Source organism: Equus caballus, chromosome 1, assembly GCF_041296265.1.
Source record: "Equus caballus isolate H_3958 breed thoroughbred chromosome 1, TB-T2T, whole genome shotgun sequence".
NCBI lineage: Eukaryota > Metazoa > Chordata > Mammalia > Perissodactyla > Equidae > Equus > Equus caballus.
In genome coordinates this window covers 162,217,545-162,237,230 of record NC_091684.1, presented here as the reverse complement: position 1 = coordinate 162,237,230, position 19,686 = coordinate 162,217,545, and the positions used below count along the sequence as shown (strand labels likewise).

At 41.4% G+C, this 19,686-nt stretch overlaps 1 long non-coding RNA gene across 2 annotated transcripts in view; it reads right to left on the bottom strand.

Annotated features, from left to right (window-relative positions):
* Positions 1-14,550, bottom strand: part of LOC111771612 (uncharacterized) — a 33,574-nt gene extending 19,024 nt beyond the window's left edge. For both annotated transcript variants that reach the window (XR_011440281.1, XR_002805527.2), the window contains exon 1: positions 14,338-14,550. This is a non-coding gene — a long non-coding RNA (uncharacterized lncRNA). The remainder of the gene's footprint in view (positions 1-14,337) is intronic.
* Between the last annotated feature and the right edge of the window lie 5,136 nt (positions 14,551-19,686).

Genomic DNA, 19,686 nt, shown 5'->3' with positions numbered 1-19,686 from the left:
TCATTTGTCCCCTCACTATCTCCTCTGCTAGACTGTAAGCTCTTTGATGACAGACACTTGCCTCATCCGCTGCCCTATCCCCAGCACCTCTCATAGACAGTACCCTATGGAAGGTTTTGAACTTTGGCTGTGAGGGTTCCTGTTCACCATTTTCTTTCTTTCTTTTTTTTTTTTCTGGTGAGGACTATTGGCCCTGAGTTAACATCCGTTACCAATCTTCCTCTTTTTGCTTGAGGAAGATTGTTGCTGAGCTAACATCTGTGTCAATCTTCCTCTATTTTGTATGTGGGATGCCACCACAGCATGGCTTGATGAGCAGTGTGTAGGTCTGCAACCAGGATCCAAACCGGGGAACCCCGGCCTGTGGAAGGGGAGCTCACAAACTTAAACACTATGCCACCAGGCCAGCCCCTCCTGTGCACCATTTTCCACAGTTGTTCTTTTCTTTTTTTTTTTAGGAAGATTAGCCCTGAGCTAACATCTGCCGCCAATCCTCCTCTTTTTGCTGAGGAAGACTGGCCCTGAGCTAACACCCGTGCCCATCTTCCTCACTTTATACGTGGGACAACTATCACAGCATGGCTTGCCAAGTGGTGCCATGTCCAAACCCGGGATCCGAACCAGCAAAACCCGGGCCGTGGAAGCGGAACGTGCGAACTTAATTGCTGTGCCACGGGGCCGGCCCCAGTTGTTCATTTTTTTATTTGGAAAACATTTGCACTAATCTAATATCTGGACTGGAAATCTATACACAATGAGTAAGCGGTTGCTTAAAATTGCAAGTCGGTTATAAAATCTTAAATTGGATAAATCTTTATAGACCCTGGGCAGGCCCTGTCACTGAAGGGATCAAATTACACTGCCTCGTCTGCTGGAAGCTTCTATCAGTTTGTGCTGCCTTACGGAACCCTGACATTCATTTCTACTTGGAATCCTAATGTTCAGAAGTTACGTCTGTCAGAGACTGCCAAATGACCCCCAGCATCCATTCTCCTCCTTCTCCCATAGTAACAGAGTATCTAATTTTAGGTGAGCATGACTCCCCTAACTATTACATTTCAGAGCATCTGTTGCAACTAGGTATGGCTGGCTTCACAACTAAAGCTCTTGTCAATGAAGTGTATGTAGAAATGATGCATGCAACTTCCAGAAAGTGCCTTAAAAGGATTGCTCTTCCAACACCCACCGCCTCTCCTAGCTGGCTGGAATGTTGACATAACACTGGAGTTCCAGTAGCTATCTTGGAGCATGAGGTACGTTGAGAAAGAAAGCCACGTCCAGTGAAGTAATAAGATAGAAGAAGCCTGGGTCCCTGATGCAAACGATCCCTGATGACCCCAGTCCCTATGCCAGACTCCTTTAATGTGAAAAAAGAGCTGCTATCTCGTATAAGTTGCATTATTTTGCTTTGTTTTGTTTTGATACTCACGGCCAAATGTAATCCCTAATCTTATCCTCTGACTGAGGAGGGAGTAGTTTATCAGTCTGTCATCTCTCAGCAAATATTAGAGAACTGATGCCAGCTTCATAAGGGTCTGTGAGGGGGCATCTATTTAAATGCAAAATGCTATCCATGGACCAATGACCATCCACAAGCTATTCGTTATGGGCCCATGACAAGATAATCAGAGAATTTGAGAGTAGTAAGCATTTAGAAACTTTTATATCAATTTCACACGGCCCAACTCATCTCATACAACCAGTTGGACGTTGTTGAACTTTCCTGGTGAGTCACATGTAACGCAAACCGCCTACTAACCGTGTTCAATGGAACTTCATGATATGGGACTTTTAAGGTCACTTTGTCAGCTCTCACCAAAATTGTTTAAAAATCTGAGAAAGTGTAAGTACATATTTTTGCACATATATCTCTCTCTGTATATAGATACCTGAGAAAGTGTGATGCTATAAGCATATGTAAATAAAATTTGTAGATATAATTCATTCTTACAATAGTTTTAATCAAGCCTATTTTAAATCTATTTTTAACTTCATTACCTATATTAGGGAACTGAAATTGGTGTTATTAATTTTAACCCCAACTTATAGATAAAAAATAAGCTTCGCTGAACATTTTTGTCAAGAAAATATCAACCCATCCTGATTACAGCTATAATGCTAACTCAGTGATAACAATAAACTAGAGTCCAAAGAAATAAAGATCAAAAAGTTGTACCAGTTTTAGTTAAAAGCATGATCCTTTGTATACGGAGCTCAGTTTTGCAGTCATAATTGATGCCTAAGAGCTAAAATAACAATGTGTTATTTGAAGAGACATATTGGCTAATCAATGAAACTATTAAGACCTAAGGAATACTTACAGCCAAATCATAAAAGGTAGATTCAAAACCAAAAGAATCATTTTTTAAAAAGAAAGGATCTTGAATTAAAAAGCCACCAGAAACAAATGTGCTTTGTGGGCTTCTTATAAAATAACACTTTGAGTTGCTAAGTCTAAAGACCCACATGCCTTTGTTTAAATATTAATGAACGAATGCATCAAAGATGTTTGCTTGGGGGCCAGCCCTGTGGCACAGCAGTTAAGTGTGCACGTTCCACTTTGGTGGCCTGGGGTTCACCAGTTCGGATCCTGGGTGCGGACACGGCACTGCTTGACAAGCCATGCTATGGCAGGTGTTCCACATATAAAGTAGAGGAAGATGGGCATGGATGTTAGCTCAGGGCCAGTGTTCCTCAGCAAAAAGAAGAGGATTGGTGGCAGATGTTAGCTCAGGGCTAATCTTCCTCAAAAAAAAAAAAAAGATATTTGCTTGGAAATGTTGAGAGAATCTTGTCAAACAGGGTGGCTCAACGGCCATTTTCCAGTGACACAAAACTTAACGTCATGCAGGATCAACTATAAAACAAATAAAGCTGGTAATACAATTTTCATTGCAGCTAGACAGATATACAAATATTGCTAAAATGTCCATCCTTTTCACATATGTGCAGTTTGAACATGAAGGTGATTTAAAGGAAGAATTTGTGTTCTAAGTTTCATTTTCAAAAAGACAACCAGTTCTAAACTATATAGAGCCATGAAGTATTAATCAACAACTGTGATTTGGAGTTTAAATTTTTAGAAGTATGTTCTGATGGCACAGCTCTCATAACAGGAAGCATTCTGGAATAGCTGTGCCCAATATAAATCAAGGGAATGCTTCCGTCATCAAGAAGTCTTATTCCAAAAGAAAACAAAACAAAAATGTTGGCTGAACTAAAAAGTGCTCTTGGTGTAAGTTGTAAAGTACATAAAAGCTAACTCGTAAAATTTGAGGGCATTCTTTTTACTTTTAATCATATGGAAGCTGATTATAAACAACTACTGTGCAATGATGGTTCCTGAGAGGGAAATTTCCATCAGGAATATTTGAACTGAACAAACCTATTGTGTTTCTACAAGAAAAGAACCAGTTTTAACATTTCAAAGATATGCATTAGACAGTCTGTCATGCTTATTTGTTGCATATCTTTTATACTTTTAAAGATCTTAATACTCCATTCAAATAAAGGACATGACATGTTTTCAAGCGCAGATAAGAAGAAAGGGAAAAAGAAAAGTTGGAAGCTTGGACAAACAATTTCTACAGAGTGTTGATGTCCTGTAATTTAACAGCAACTAATAATAAAGTAGGTGATGATCTTGAAATTACACATCTGCAAAGTTATTGCCATACATCTGAGAAATTTTGGAGAAGGTTTTGGATTTTACTTTCCATTATAAGAACATTCACGAAGAGGAAATTAATGGATCTGATATCCATTCCTTTTATTGAAAGTTAAATTAATTTTAACTTTAACTTTGCAGGATAAATTGTCCAAATTTGCTACTAATGAAAGATTAAAGATGAATTTTGCAAATACTGTATTATTTGCTTCATTTTGAAGAAAAGTTAAAAATGCATATCCTGAGTTTGCTGAAGTTACTTTAAAATTTATTCTCCCATTCATGTCAAGATACCTCTGTGAGACTAGATTCTCTACTGGGAATGTTATCGAAACAAAACACAGAAACATCTTCACCATAAGGAATGTCATTGTCGATTTAACTATACTAGCTAAATTAACAAGCAAGAAGCATGCTTACTTATTGCATTTAAAAAAACTTAAAATTTAACGTACATGCTGTTCATTAAAAGCGTGCATATAGACATTTAATATGGGAAATTGCCATCTCATTCATAACTTTTCATTAGTTCATAACTGCAGAGATAGAAAGCTATAATAGTGATTCTCTATAGTTATAGCTTATATGCATGCATTAAATGAACAGTATAAACTTTGTAATTATTTTCTCTTTTCCCATATTATGTTTATTCTGATCACATTTATTAAAATAATTTTTATGCCTGTAGACTCTAATCATAAAATTTGCCTTGTATTTTGTGTGTCTTCTATTTCTTTTGTGTTTCTAGGAATTCACGTATATTGTATTTTACGAAACTACAGGTCTGTGATGACTTGGAAAGTGGAAAACAAACTGGTCCTTCTCCACAGACGATCTGAGAAGCACTCAGAGATTATTTTTCTGCCTCTAGTTTGGAGCATTTCTGAGCTGTCCCAAAATCAACATTCCACTTTTCCTGAATCACTACTAGCCAAACCTACCCTGATCTCTTGTCTGTCTTAGGCACAGCACCCCTAATATCAAGATGAAATAAATGCAGGCTGTATCTGCGACTCATCAAGGTCAAAAACCCAAATGCTCACAGGGCCTGGGCTAGTGAAGAAATGGGGGCAGTGGGCCGAGGGGGCAGGACAGAGTGAAGAGCAGGGGCTCGCTCTGCAGCTTCAGGTCAACGTTTCCAAGCAGAAGATGGGCCCAGGGTTGCCAGCTCCTCAAAGTTTTTTCAAGAGAAGCCAGAAATCCCAATTTTTATATAAAAATAAGTTCATTTAAAAATGTTAAAAAGTAATTCAGATTTTTACAAACCACAAGACCAGCTAGAGAAAATACATCTGTGGGCCAGACTTGGCCTCTGGGCCACCAACTGGAACCTGTTGGGCCTCCAAAGATTCTTGATAGAGAAGGTAAGACCAGCAAGTGAAAACGGTTTCTTTCAAGTTCAGCCTATAGATAAGTTTTGGCCATTTCCTGTCAGTCTTTTCCATCAGTGGAAACAGCTGCTGGTGTGATCCAAAGTTTACAAGCACACACTTCCTGCCTTAGTCTAGCCTGAGGCACCCCCACAATCGGTCTCAGATATCAAGTGAGCATGAAACAGATCGCTTCGGGAATGTCCACACAGGAAGCATTCAACAAGAGGTTCTGTAACTCTTGGACTACTCATCCAGAAAAGGATATGAAAACAAGACACAGGGGCTGGCCTGGTGGAATAGTGGTTAAGTTCGTGCCATACACTTCAGCAGCCCAGGGTTCACAAGTTCAGATCCCGGGCGGGTGTGGACCTAGGACCATTCGTCAAGCCATCCTGTGGTGGCATCCCGCATAAAATAGAGGAAGATTGTCATGGATGTTAGCTCAGTGATGATCTTCCTTAAGCAAAAAGAGGAAGATTGGCAACAGATGTTAGCTCAGGGACAATCTTCCTCACAAAAAAAAAAAGACACAGTGCAGACAGGCGAGAGCATCTGAGGAGGATCTCTGAAGGAAACTGGGAGTGAGTCTCCTAACCTGACTAGCGGGCAGGCAGGAGAGGTGCTAACTTGCCCTCAGTCCCAGTTGGGAGAGGGGTGTTCCATGGGACAATTCAGAGAACCTGATATTTGTTCCTGACCTTGAGAGGTGTGGAGGATTGGTGTTTGGTTCATGCATGACACAGCTAAGTCACCTGATAGGTTTGGCCATGTGGGCTTGGCCCAGTCCCCCAGTTTGGCAGGCCAAGGGATGCATGAGTGTTTCCACCAGACACATAAAGGCTCCGTGCCCATGATTCACTCTCAGAAATCAGGGAAGACCAATGTGCATTTGCTCTCCAGGGGTGTCATGCAAGACCTTACCAGCTGCTGCTTATGAAAGAGTTTAAAGTGCTATGTAAGTACTGAATGGCATTGTTCTTCCACAGGGCTTTCACGGACAAGATAAAAGATAGGCACTCTCTCTGTGCCTTTGAGGGCCTTTCCCAGCCCCTTCTCCTTTTGTCTGCCCCATCGATAAACTGGAAGGTATCTGCCCTGAGATTCCACGATGACCTTTCCCATTAAGCCCCATTATTATTCATGATCTATGGAAAGAACTCACTCTAGGTCGGAATCTCCGACAAGCTGTGGGAGTGTCCAGTCAAACCCAGCACAGTGCAGCAATGATCTCATTATCTAGGGGTGGTTTCATTTAAAGAAATGCTTCATTCACTGTGGGGATGGGAAGGCTGGGGTGGGAGGTGCGATTTGCATTCATGGTGGGGGTCTTAGTACCTGAAACAAGCGAACTGTGTTTCTGTGCTGGACTCAGCCCTTCCCTTTCTCACCCAGTAGCTCCAAATTCTGTATCCACAAGATCTCCAAAACCCCAATACAAATCAAACAATAGAGCTCTCGATTGAAAACTATAATTTGAGTTTCAGGGAGCCAAGCCAATATCCAAACTCTCCCTGATTTTTCACAGCACTTACTGCTTGTGTCATAGATTTGGCACTTGATTATATTCAATTTAGCACATAATTATAGCCCTGCTGTCTCATGTTATTCTTTCACTGCTTGTCAGTGTTCTGTTTTCTTCTTCCCAATAATACAGCAAGTCCCTGGACAGCAGAGACCACTTTTCACCCTTCATCAGAAATCCACATACTTAGCACAGTGTTAGACCCAGAGCAGACTTGCCATAAACACACACTGAGTTGAATAGAGTGGAAGGAACCACCAGATTCGCCTTCCAATTAGCCATGCAGTTGATGAGGGGAAAAGGCGAAACCCACCGAGGATTTGGCTTCCCTGTCTCTTTCACCGCTGGGAAGTTACAAGCTTCTTCACTGGGCTTTTCATGGGAAAAGCATGGTATTCCTGAGGCTTCAGCGTGGGCATGTCTTAGGGGAGCACCTTCTAATGCGAAGCAAAGGTCTGGGTGGATAGTGACCATGACTCATTGTCAAGTCTATGTGGGAGCCTGGGCGGCTATAATCTCATATGAAAAGTATTTCCATTCCATCCTGCTCCTTCCCACACTCAACCTTCCTGGGCCACTCTGTTGCCATAATCATCCGTACTATGCCCTGAGGCTTGAAACTAAGAGTAGTCCTCAGACCCTCAGCATCAGCATCACCTCAGGCCTTACTAGAAATGCAGAATATTGAGCTGCATCTTAGATTTAATGAATCAGGACCTTTTAAATAAGATCCCCAAGCAAGTCATAGGCACACTGAAGTCTGAGGAACCCTGGCTAGAGAGGGCCTTGTCTCTTCATCCTTGAGGAGCCAGCTTGGATTTCTGAGATGAAGCTGCAGAATAAACCAGAATAATCCAGGATAATCCAGAATAATCTCAAGCTCTAAATTACATTTTCTCTCTCAGGAGAGGAAAAGATCAATAAAGCAGTAACACCACAAATTACCTTCAACCCACAGATAGGCACAGAGCTCAAAAGAAACCAGGCCAAGCCAAACAGCGAGCAGGATGCTATTAGTAAGAGTCATAACAAACAGTGGAAACAGCTCCCCATGTCCTACTCTGTCGTGCTGTCTGCTGCCATCTATGATCCAGAGCATCCAGCCTTCAGTACAGTGCTGGTCCAACACATTGGAACGGTCCTACCACGCATCCGAGGACATATTCTAGAGAAAGTCCAAAGCCTTACTAGGTCTCAAGGCACAACATCAGCTAAATCCTTGAACAAACGTGTAGAAGTCACTACAATGGCTCCAGTTTCCTGGCACGAAACTCTGAACCCCAGTTTGGTCCAAGCTATTGTAGTCCACTACTACGCAGAGTACGTTCTTCCCTCCCTTCCACTTAGCAATGCTCTGTACAAGTTTCAAGGTTCAACTCAAGACCTGCTTCTTCCACAGCATCTGCCTGATCACTCCAAACCACCCTGGGGACATCCTCCAACATGCTGGTGTTTAACAATTTCATGGATGGTTTTTCCCTCAACAAGGTTATAAGTTCCTGGAATGGGGAAAACTTGTGTCTTACGTTATATTCTACACTTAGCCTAGTCTTTTTAATATTACAGGCTCGTAAACCATTAAATATGTGAGTGAAGGTCTTCAAATACTCAGTGTGAACTAGCATAACCATCCAGCAAATCCTCCTACAGAAGGGACCCAGGAATAGCCCATTAGCTTGGGAATCTTCCTGTCACTTCTTAAAAGCACAGCACCCTCCATATCTACACCATCCCAGCTTGGCTCTGCACTGGGTGGACCATCTCCTCTACTTCTGGGAGAGTCCAAGGGGCACCCAAGTTTCAGAACCATGTGCAGTCCAGGTGATTGGGCTGAGAGACAACCCTCAGTATGACAATGGCAAGTGATGCTCACCCCAGAGAACCAAGCCAAGCAATTCCTCCACTTTCCTGTGACTCTTGGGGAGTGCTAAGCTAGTATTTCACAACGGGAATGACCAGATGGATTAAGAGAAAATAACAGTAATAATAATCATTTCTGGCTCAGATTATTCCACAAGGCAAATCATATTTCTGACCTCCACTGGGAAAATAGCTATGGTGCTATCGACAGGAAGAGGACAATTTGAGACAATGACCAACGCATCCACTGACCTTTCCTAGTAGGAATTTTATTGCCGAAAGAAATGATGCATGTGTTATCAAAGCATCTTTTTCTATTACACCACTGGATTTTCCTCCTACAGGTATGCAATGTCGCCTAACATGGACTAAATTAGTGATATATAGACTAGATTTTAAAATAAAAGCAGTGAAGAACCTTAAATACCTAGGCAATTGAAAATTGTAGGCAGGCAACGCTAACTGTGATTCCACCCTGCCATGACTGGCATGAAGCTCAGGCTCTTCCCCAGGACCAGTGAATTCACAGCTCCAGAGAACACTACCCCCAATGCAGTCTCAGTTATGGGGCCCCTGGCATTGGTACTGCACAACACGCGTGTCATATGCGGTGGCCCTGAGCCTTCTAGTCCAAGTTATCATTTATTCTTTCTAATGAGTACAGAAACATATCTAACAAACTTGTAAAAGATGGGGAAACTTGGCACACGTATTAAGTCTTGAAATAAGCAAAGTTGAATGTTTTTGCTTTAAACTGCCCTGAACATAATGTCTTCTAGAATTACAGGCCTAACAGGAACTCTCAGGAGTTGTTAAATTCTTGTCTCAAGAATAAGATTTCACACATCTAGAAATCAGTCTGAGTCTTTCTTTAAAAAAGAAAAAAACCCAACCTCCCTCCCTGCCGAGAAAAAATTCTAAAATGGAATTGCTAAAATTCTACCCAATGATGGAGTCTCACCTCTCGCCCCTCTCATGCCAGGAAATTCTTCCCAATGGCTAACTCTCTGATGCCGTCCCTATCTAAAATAGAGGAGCACCCCACCAAGCACAGAGCTGCAGGCTTTGCACAGCGTCCATGGCCTCATACCCTTTGCCACTACCTTTCTAAGCACCAGTGCTAAAAGCATTCCTACAGGTCCTTAAAACTTATCCTCGCTCTTCCACTCATCTTCTCGTTCAAAGGAGAAAACTCAAAAGTTGGTTGGTGCTCGTTTGAGATTCGACAAATATCTGAGAAATATTTGCTGTTTTTTTGTTTTTTTGTTTTTTAGCCAACTTTCTGTCCACGGTGTAGAGCAAGCTGCATCTGTCTCTGAGGTTAGAGAAATGAACCAAGAACTTGAAATAGTGGTGATCTTGTCGTAGAAAAAGCAAGGGTGGAAAATCTCAATCTCAAAAAGGAAATTTGTGTGGAGAAGGTAGTGAAAGATTTATCACTCTCCTTTTTTCTCTTTGAAAAGAAGTCAATGGCCATTCAGTGTTTAAATGAGAACAAAGACTCCAGGGGAGCCAGGCGAAGGTAAATATTTGTACTAATGTGTCATTGCATTTTACATAATGGGCCAGCAGCCTTTGAAATCTGACATGCTTCACATCGACAGGGTTTTTTTTCTTATTTGCTCTCATGTGGCAAACCTCTCCTAGGCCGTCAGTCACCAAAGAAGCTGCTGAATACAAGGACACTGAGGGGCATTTGGCCAACATGACCTCAGATATATTGACACACTGCAATGAAAGCGTGATATAATTCAGTTTCTGCATTGCTGTTCCTTCTGCCAACTAATATTCGAATGTGTCCCTGAAGGATGTGGGAAATGTTGATTTAAGATAAAATAGTAAAGACAAATATTAGCATGCTACATAAAGCTTCTACTTTCCATGAGAGCATTGTTTCTTAGCACTGGCCGCCTGGATCCCATCACCAGAGAGTCTGATTTCATTGGTCTCAAGAGCAGCCTGGGTTTTAAAAATTCCTCCGCTGATTCTAATGAGCAGTCACGATGGAGAAACACTGCCTTTGAGAGTTGCCAGAATATTTTATATTCTATTTGGAACAACAGATAAAATTGGTCTGATGAGTTCATGCTAGATGTTAAAAGCTGGGCCTGCAGAGAAATAGGGAAGGGATATACGAAGGAAAATAGCATCAGAAGAGATGCCACCCCACCCCACCTGAAATCTGGTGAAGGACACACAACACACAAATGACAATACAAAGGGTAAAGCTTAATTAGTGCAGTCCTTGAGCCCAGAAAAAAATGTCACAGGAGACCTAGCGGAAGTTTACTGAAAATCAGTGGGTCTCTAGACAACTCAATTGCTGCTCCAAGTACCGGGGACGACATTTGGAGAGGCTGGCACCCCTCACCTCCCCACAGCCCCTCAGGGCCCTCGGATGCCCTAGGGCTCTTTTGGGATTTCTCTCCAAGTGGGGATTTCCACACTGGCCTGGAGGCCGGCGGTGAGCAGCCCTGCTTGCCAGAGCTTGGAGGAAGGTGAGCCAGGTGATGCAAGGCGGATGGGTGATATAAGGCGGAATGAGGTCAGAGAAGCCTCCTGTTAAACGGCGCCAGCTTCCTGATGCCCAGGAGCATGCCTTTTCTCTCCTATTTCCTCAGGGCCAGGGCCTTCAGGTTTCCCACAAACTGCTTTCTTCACACAAGTGGGGAAGGCTGTGTTGCAACCACATGGCAATGGGTTGATAAGGGGTCACCCCTGTGTGTTAACTACCTTTCCTCACTTATTGAAGGAAAGAGCTCTGCTTCTAGTTAAGGGAATCGGGGGTCCTAGGAAAGGTTTGGGAGGGTTGGAGCAGGGATAAAGGGAATAACTTCTTTATGTCCCTAATATCATACAGAAATGAGGAAGCAAGGGACAGGACATTTACCACGTAATAGGAATGAGTTAGGATGGTGTCAGTTATCACTACGTGGAGTATCAAGGAAAAATGTTGATCTAGATAGTCTTCCAGGATCTATAATCAATCTCATGATAAGAAAAATCTAACGATTTTCTGGGCTAGGTAAGGTGTTAATAATTGTATATATTTTTCTGTGAATAATTATCTATTTTTCTGTGAATTCTTTATCACTGATATTTAACTCTCATGGCACAATGATTACGTATATCATTAAACACATTTCACCTTTGAGTCAATGGTTAAAAAAATTATTCAAGGACGTTTAAGCTTCTGAACCAACAGCCTGGTGGTTTGGTTACAGGTTTATAAATGACAGGGAATACTGTTCCCAGTAGCTGCATCATGCTTTATCTTTTTCTGCCTCTCCTATCCTTTGTCAAAATATATCCATCAGCGGGGGCTGTCCCCAGGCGTAGTGGTTAAGTTGGTGTGCTCCACTTCCGTGGCCCAGGATTCAAGGTTCGGATCCTGGGCATGGACCTACACCCTGCTCATCAAGCCATGCTGTGGCTGGCCATGTCCCACACACAAAATAGAGGAAGATGGGCACAGATGTTAGCTCGGCAACAATCTTCCTCAAGAAAAACAGGAAGATTGGCAACAGATAGTAGCTCAGGGCCAATCTTCCTCACCAAAAGAAAGAAAGAAATATCTGTGAGGGCAAGATTTCTGACTATGATAGAATAAAGAAGTCAGTAAATCTTCTTCCCCAGAAAGCAACTATAAAATTGGAGAAAATTGGCAAAATAACCATTTCAGGGCTTTGGAAACTAAGTAAAGGCAAACGACAAATTGAGAAGTGTTTGCTTATTAAAAAAAACTGATACACTTTGTGTCAGAACAGATGAAATCTGCGGCATTCTTGCCAAGGCTGCTGTCACCATCCCTCCAGCTCGGGCAGCGTGGCGATTCTACCAGTGCAGGGCCAACCCGGAAAACCAGCCGCTTCCCTGCTAGAGAGGCTCACTCATGCCCAGTGGGACTGTCAGTAAGAGGAGCAAAACTGGTAGGAAATAAAAGGGGAACCCCACAGCTCTCGTAGCCTGAGGATGCAGGCCCAGTTGGGGCGAGTAGCAGACTGGCAGACCAAGCAGACATCCATTTAACGAGGAGATCCTGGAAATGAGAGCAGGACAGAAGGCCTAGATAAGACCCCAGGCTGGGTAGGCCCAGATAAGATCCCCACCCACAGGGGAGACCAAGAGGGCCCAAGAGAAAGTACAATCCAGGGCAGACTTGCAAGCTGCCTGACTTTGAACATGCTCCTGCTGCACACACAGACCCGTCGGCAGAGGGTGGCAGCTCTGCTGGCTGGGGCTGTTTAAGCACAACCTATGACCAGTCTTGGGTTGACCACTGAGCCGTGCAGACACAGAAGCCGCCTAGGAAGCCAGGCTAATAAAATGAAAATAAGAATTTAAGAAACAAAACAATTGCCTGACATCATGCAGGAGACAGCCTGTGCAGATTAAAGTCCAGAGAACTTCCTAAAACGACAGCAGCAACAGCAAAAACCACTAAATGACAGCAACCTTCAGGGGAAAAGAATCAGAATCTGGAGTTTTACTGTAATATATTTTCTAAATTGCTCGGTTTTCAACCAAATCATACGAGATAGGCAAAGAAATAAGACGGTATGAGCTACATTCAGGAAAAATATCAGTAAACAGAAACTGTCTCTGAGGGGGCCCTGATGTTGAATTTCACACACAAAGAACTTATCCAAAATAAAGGAAAAGAAAAAATGACTAAAGAAAAAGTTGAACAGACCGTTAATGATCTATGGGACAGTATCAAGTTGTCAAACATATAGTCAAGCAGAGTCTTCGAAGAACAGGATTGGATCAGAAAAAAAATATTTGAAAGAACAATGGCCACACATTACAGGCATATAGTAACAAATTCTGAAAAGCAAAGATAAAGAGAATATCCTAAAAGCAGACATATGAACAATATAAAGAAGGACAAGAAAAATGATGGCTGACTTCTCAAGGAAAACAATGCAATTCTGCTTCCAAAAAAAATAAATAAACAAAAGGTTTGTCAACCCAGAATTCTATATATCCAGTAATAATATCCTTCAAAACAAAGATGAAATACAGACATTGTCATGTAGATTAAAGCTGGGAGAATCCATCGAGAGCAGACCTATACTGTGAGAAATGCTAAACCACGTTCTTCAGGCTGAAGCGAAATGATGATTGTTTGAAAATTGGTAATTTGGTTCTACATGAAGGTTTAAAAAGTGCCTGAAACGGTAAGTGAGTTGGTAAATATATAATATTATATAATATATAAAATATAAATATATAATATGGACTATTTTTTCCCAATTTCTTTTAGAGATATTTGTTTAAAGTAAAAGTAAAAACATCATGAGCCAGCCCTGATGGCCTAGCGGTTAAAGTTCCGCACGCTCACTGCTTTGGAGGCCTGGGGTCATTTCCCGATTGCAGAACCACACCGCCTATCTGTCAGTTGCCATGCTGTGGCGGCAGCTCACATAGAAGAACTAGAAGGACTTACAACTAGAAGGTACAACCATGCACTGGGGCTTTGGGGAGAAAACAAAAGCAGGAAGATTGGCAACAGATGCTAGCTCAGGGCCAATCTTTCCCTGCAAAAAATGAAAAAAGGAACAACATTGTATTTTGGGGTTTGTAACATATGTAGTAGCAATTTATATGACAGCAATTTCAAAAAGGACAGGGAAGGCAAATGGAATATCAGGTTTCCCCCGTTATCCAAAAGTAGAACGTTCCTATGAAATGTTTCTTAAGGGGCAATGGCATAAAGCAAAGAAGCAATTACTGTTTATTTATACGGAAGAAATTTCTGAGTGCTCCCAGACCCAAAAAGTAACTTACCAATCATACCAAATGACACATAAACCCTAAAATAACACTACCGTATAGTAAAAGCAGGAATGATAGGATAAATACACAGCTTAGACAAGGTAGAAATCATGTCTCTACAGCGTGGTTTCACTTACCAGCAAAGGGAAGAGAGTGAGCACAGTGGAAGGCTGAGAGGTGGTGGTGGTGATGATGGGGTGTTAGCCTGAGTTGTCGGAGGTTGGAGTGGTGGAAGGTACAGGGGACTGGGGCGTAGGAGAGAGACGAAGAGGGTCAGCTATTAACCACCTAGTAACAGCTCCTCTGAATCCACCAGGACAGGCAGATCACTAACCTCTACACTTTCTTCCACGTCAAAGGTTGAATTGCATCATCTGCTTCGGCTGCTGTGGAAGACCTGAAACACACAGTACGCTTGGCCGCTAAAATGGCTCACTGCAAAACAAAAGCTCAACACTTATTTTTGATTTTGCCTTTTTTTCATAAAAGTGAAAATCCCCTTTGGATCTGTTTTGGTTAGTGAAAATAGGTACTAATGTAGGTCTTTCCTAAAAGCAAAGTGGTGCAAAGAGAATTTTTGGCTAGCGGGGGAAGCCCATATACTGTTGTAATCATAGTACATTACACATAGAGTGGTATTATATTAACCCAAGATATACTGTAGCAAGTTAGATAGATATATTGTAGTCTCCAGAGCAACTACTTAAGAATAAAGCAAAAGTACAAAGATAAAAGGCCAGGAGAGGATACAAATTCGACACTAAACGCATACATATTTGACAAAGGATATGTATTCAGGCCATATAAAGATCTCCTACAATTAAGTAATTTTTCAAAAGAAAACCCCCCAAAAATGGGCAACAGGCTTGAACAGATATTTCACAAAAGAAAATATAAATATGCTCAACATCATTAGTCATTAGGGAAATGCACATTAAAACCACAATGAAATAACACTACACACCCACTAGAATGGTTAAAATTTAAAAACCTAAAATGCCAAATATTTCTTATGATCCTGCAATTCTTCTCAGTGTTCACCAAAAAGAAATGAAAACAGATGTCCACAAAGTAAATTGTAGAAGAATGTTCCTTGCGCTTTTATGCATGGTAGTCAGAAACTGAAAACAATATGATATCCATCAATAGGAAAATGGATAAACAAGTTGTGGTATATTTATACAATAGAATGTGACTTAGCAGTGACTAAAAAGGAATGAACTACTGATGCATGAAAGAACATGGATCAATCTCAGGGACAGTGAGTTGGCGGGCAGTGGGGAAGCCAGACACAAAAAAATCCGTACTATGTGATTCCATTTATGTGAATTTCAAAAATAGGCAAACAGGCAAAGCAAATTTGGGAGATTAATCAGAAACTTCCTAGGGTGAGGTGGGGGTATAGACTGGGAAGGGGCATAAGGGAATTTTCTAGAGTGGTGGAAATGTTCTATGTCTTAATCCGGATATGTAAATTTTTCAAAATTTAAGATTTGTACATTTTTACTGTAAATACATTTACATGATATAATTACACACACCTCAGTAAAAGTACCCAAAAAAAGTACATTATTCCTTTTTCACTCTATTTCATTAACTGGGATCTCCTTTCAAAGCTACTGAAGCAGGAAGATACAGATTTGATACCATAAGTTCTGCTCAGCTTCCAGCCTTGAATATGCTTTTCAGCTCTAGGCTGTGGTCAGCCCTAAACTTTTGAAATAAGGGGATTTTCAAACTGGAAAAGAATGACCAAATTTATGATCAATCCACCATAAGCTACCATGTTGGCAGGTGTCTGCTTGAATATAAGGAACCAAGTAAGCATCCATACTCTGCTAATCCACCTGCCTAGGTTGATAGCCTGACTTTAGTATATGAAATAGAACTTAGAAGCCATATATCTGAAGCCCGCAAGTTGCAAATCAACAGATGCCCATTTTATTGAGGAATAAGAAGCATGTTTATGAACAACACTCAAGAAGTTTGGAAGAGAAGGTCTGGTGCACCAGTAGCCTCCCTCACTTACCTAAAAAAATTTTCGTAAACCTCTTACTTCTAGTCAGATATGGAGCATGAGAACATGCGGGCTTCAGTGTAAAAGGATTTAAAACTACAAGTATTCAAATAACTAAGAAATTAACAAAGTACCCAGAATAAACTCGAAGCATCGTTAAAGAATTGAGTCAATCTTTGGTTGCTGATGTGCTAAGAACTCAGGACCAGGACAGAAGTGACAACAAGAGAGTAGTCACATTTATGGTGAAATAGTCATAATTCCCATAATTCCTCGAATTTCAGAGCAAATTCAAGTCTCTGGGTAAGATATTGATGACAAAGACATGTGTAGGAAGCCTGAGTATATGAGGAGAGCATCTGCTTTCTCCCATCCTTCCATTGCAAAACTAGTCTCCAGTCCAGGCATTTTCCTCAGCAACAGTTTTTAAGAGATAATGCTAAAGAATTTTGATGTGCTGGACAAAAACATTCCACCTTTAAAATAAAAGAATTATCAATGACTGGGGTGGGGAAATGAGGCACAGTGGTTAAGCATATGGGCTAAAACTTTGTTCTATCTAGGTACAAATTCTAGCTCTGCCCTCCAACTACGTGACCCTGTGCAAGTTACTTAGCCCTTCTGTGCTTTGATTACCTGATTTGTATAATGGGAATAGTAATAATTTCACAAGGATGCTACAAACATTAAATCTGATGATATATATTGTTGAAATAACTTTCTAGGTCCAAGATGGAGCTGGCCGTGCCTGGGGTGTCACGTCAGCAAATGGAAACTCAGATCGCCTTCCTGCCCTTGTAAATGCTCTGTTTGACCAGAAAGCAGTACATCCATTCAGCCAATCTCCAACCACCACACCAATTCCAGGCATTCTCACCCCAAGATTGACTATATGGCTCCAGTCAATCAGATATTTTCTATTTTGCTCTTGCTTGTTCTTTATTCTTTATCCTATAAAAGCTTCCTGCCATCCACCCCATTTTGCAGCTCTCTGAAAGGAGACTGTCTACTTCATGACGTGCTAAATAAAGTTTGCTTGTATCACCTAAATTGTCTTCTTTAATCATTTTTTTGACAATCCATAAAGCACTTAGCATGCTACTGGTGCACAGCAAATTTTCAGTAAATGACAGCTATTATTATGATATCCTCTTACAATTCTCAGAACCAAAAATAAAGTAATGTAGGGATAAAATTTTATCAATGTTCAGTTTTTATCCCAAAGAATTTTCTTAAAAGATTTTGCTTTTTATAGCATACACATAAAGTTGTCATATATTTAGCTCAGAAAACAGTTTCTAGGTCATACGATAAGAATAAACATTTCCTTTTTATCTTTTATAATTAGCCTTCTATAGGTATCAGTGAAGAAGCATTTTAATGGCTCCTTGAAACATCTATTGATCACAATGTCTTCCATTTAAATGCCAAGAGGGAAATGGCACATACAGATGCTGTCTCTGGGGTAGGTCAGTGCCCATCTCATCTCTGAGGGTTGTTTGGAGATGAAGCTAGTTTCTTTCATAGCAAGGGAGTTCTAAGAATTCCTTATGAGAAGGATTTGTTTTTCCCTGGAATAAAGGAGAATAGCTATGGCAGATGTCCAGGGGCTTTTCGCTCCAGCAAGTCCTGACATATTTTACCTGTTTTGAAAAAATCTGTGGTAGGTCACGTGCCCCGGGGGACAGACTCTGAGACTCTGAAATTGCATGTAACAGCTTTCTTTGGGGATTGCTTTTAGGATTGAGCCAGGACAAAGGCTGGCTGTGACACATGCACAACAGAGGCCCCAACAAATCTTATGGAGAGCTCTGGGGCTCAGATGGCCTTTCATAGTTGTCCTGCCTTGAAGCACAAGGACCAGACATTGGACATGGGCTGTCCCCAGGGAGGGCACATGTCCTTGGGCAAGGCAGCACTGATGGCCAACTCCTGGAGGAGAATCAGCTAAGAGTCTTCAGCTGCCACACTTCTAGCCACTGCAGGAATGAGTACCTCTGTTCTGAAGCAGCATCCGAGTGGAACGCCACAGCCTCCACTCTACAGTCTCAGAGATTCCGAACATCTCCCTGAGAGTGACAATGACTCCATGGCCACAGTGGTCAATTTACATAAATCCCAAATTAAACTAAAGCATCTTCTGTTGTTGTTCTTTTTGCTGCTGTTTTTAGCTTATCTTTGACTGTCTGGAAGATTTGAACTTCTACTCCCTAAACTAAACTCTATCTTTTTTCATGGATCCTTGGCGCTGTTTAGAACAGACCAGAAGGGCAATCCTGCATCTGAGAGAGAATGCACGTCCACATCCAGAGAGATCCTCGCACTGCTCCTTTGGGCTTGGTAGGGCCCAGTCTAGGAGAAGACTTTCTGAAGTCGAGAAACTATGATCTCACAGTTCGGATTTTAAATTGAAGCTCTGTTTGTTGATACAGCTGAGAGTGATTTGTGCGTGTGTGTCTGTGGGTTGAATTTACTGCCACCATGGGCAAAATATACTGGCTTCTGCTGCTGAAGTGAAACTTAACAAATACATCTTTACATATTACTGAAGCCACAGGCTAATGTGTGGCCTGGGGAACAAAGCCTGTGAAGGTGGTTAGCTCCATTTGGAGGCAGAGGGAGCTGAGAACAGCTTGTCTATCTCTGGTATGTAAGGGTGGTGCCCAAGCAGGGAGGCATATGGCTGTTTTGTCCCAGAAAACAGCTGCTTTGGAATTTCTGTGGTTAGGTATTTGGGGGAGAGCTGATAAAGTGGATAAGATATAAAGGATGAAGGGAAGGGAAAAAAAGAGGAGGAAGATTACTCAAAGAGGGAGAGAGAAAGAATAAAGAAAAGAATTATATGTTCCCCCTTCTTTGGTAAATAACAACTGGATAAATTGTAACTCAAATAAAGAGGGAGGTAGCATAGAATGATGACTCCTTTGTGACCACAACCTCTGCTCCATTGGCAAGCTGAGTTCGATGATGAGGTGTGATGATGATGATGATGGAAGTGGAAGAGGATGAAGAGGAAGTAGAAAAGGAGAAGATTGAAACCAAAACCACAGCTGAAATAGGAAAGAGGACGGTTGCCTCAGAGTCCACGAATTTGCCTCAAGATCTTTTCTTTTGGAAAAGTTCTTTTGACAATTTGCAAATATCTGCTAAAAAGCTTTGAAGAAATGAAGACTCAAAGTTAAGGCATCTGGTTTAGTAGAAAAAGCATGGCACCTGCACTAAGAATATCCGTTTCAGGTCACATCTTGGCCATTTAATAGCTGCTTAGTTTGGTTCCATCATTAATCTCCCCAAGCCTTATCTATGAAATGGAGCATAGAGAGTTGACAGGAAAATCTATAAATAAATATGATCGATGATGTTTTGTACTCTATGGCACTATTCAAATTTAATACCAGATTATTTTTAGAGATAATACATTTTTGTGGTTAATTCTCTGAATCAAAAAGTAAGGAATCCAGGGGCCGGC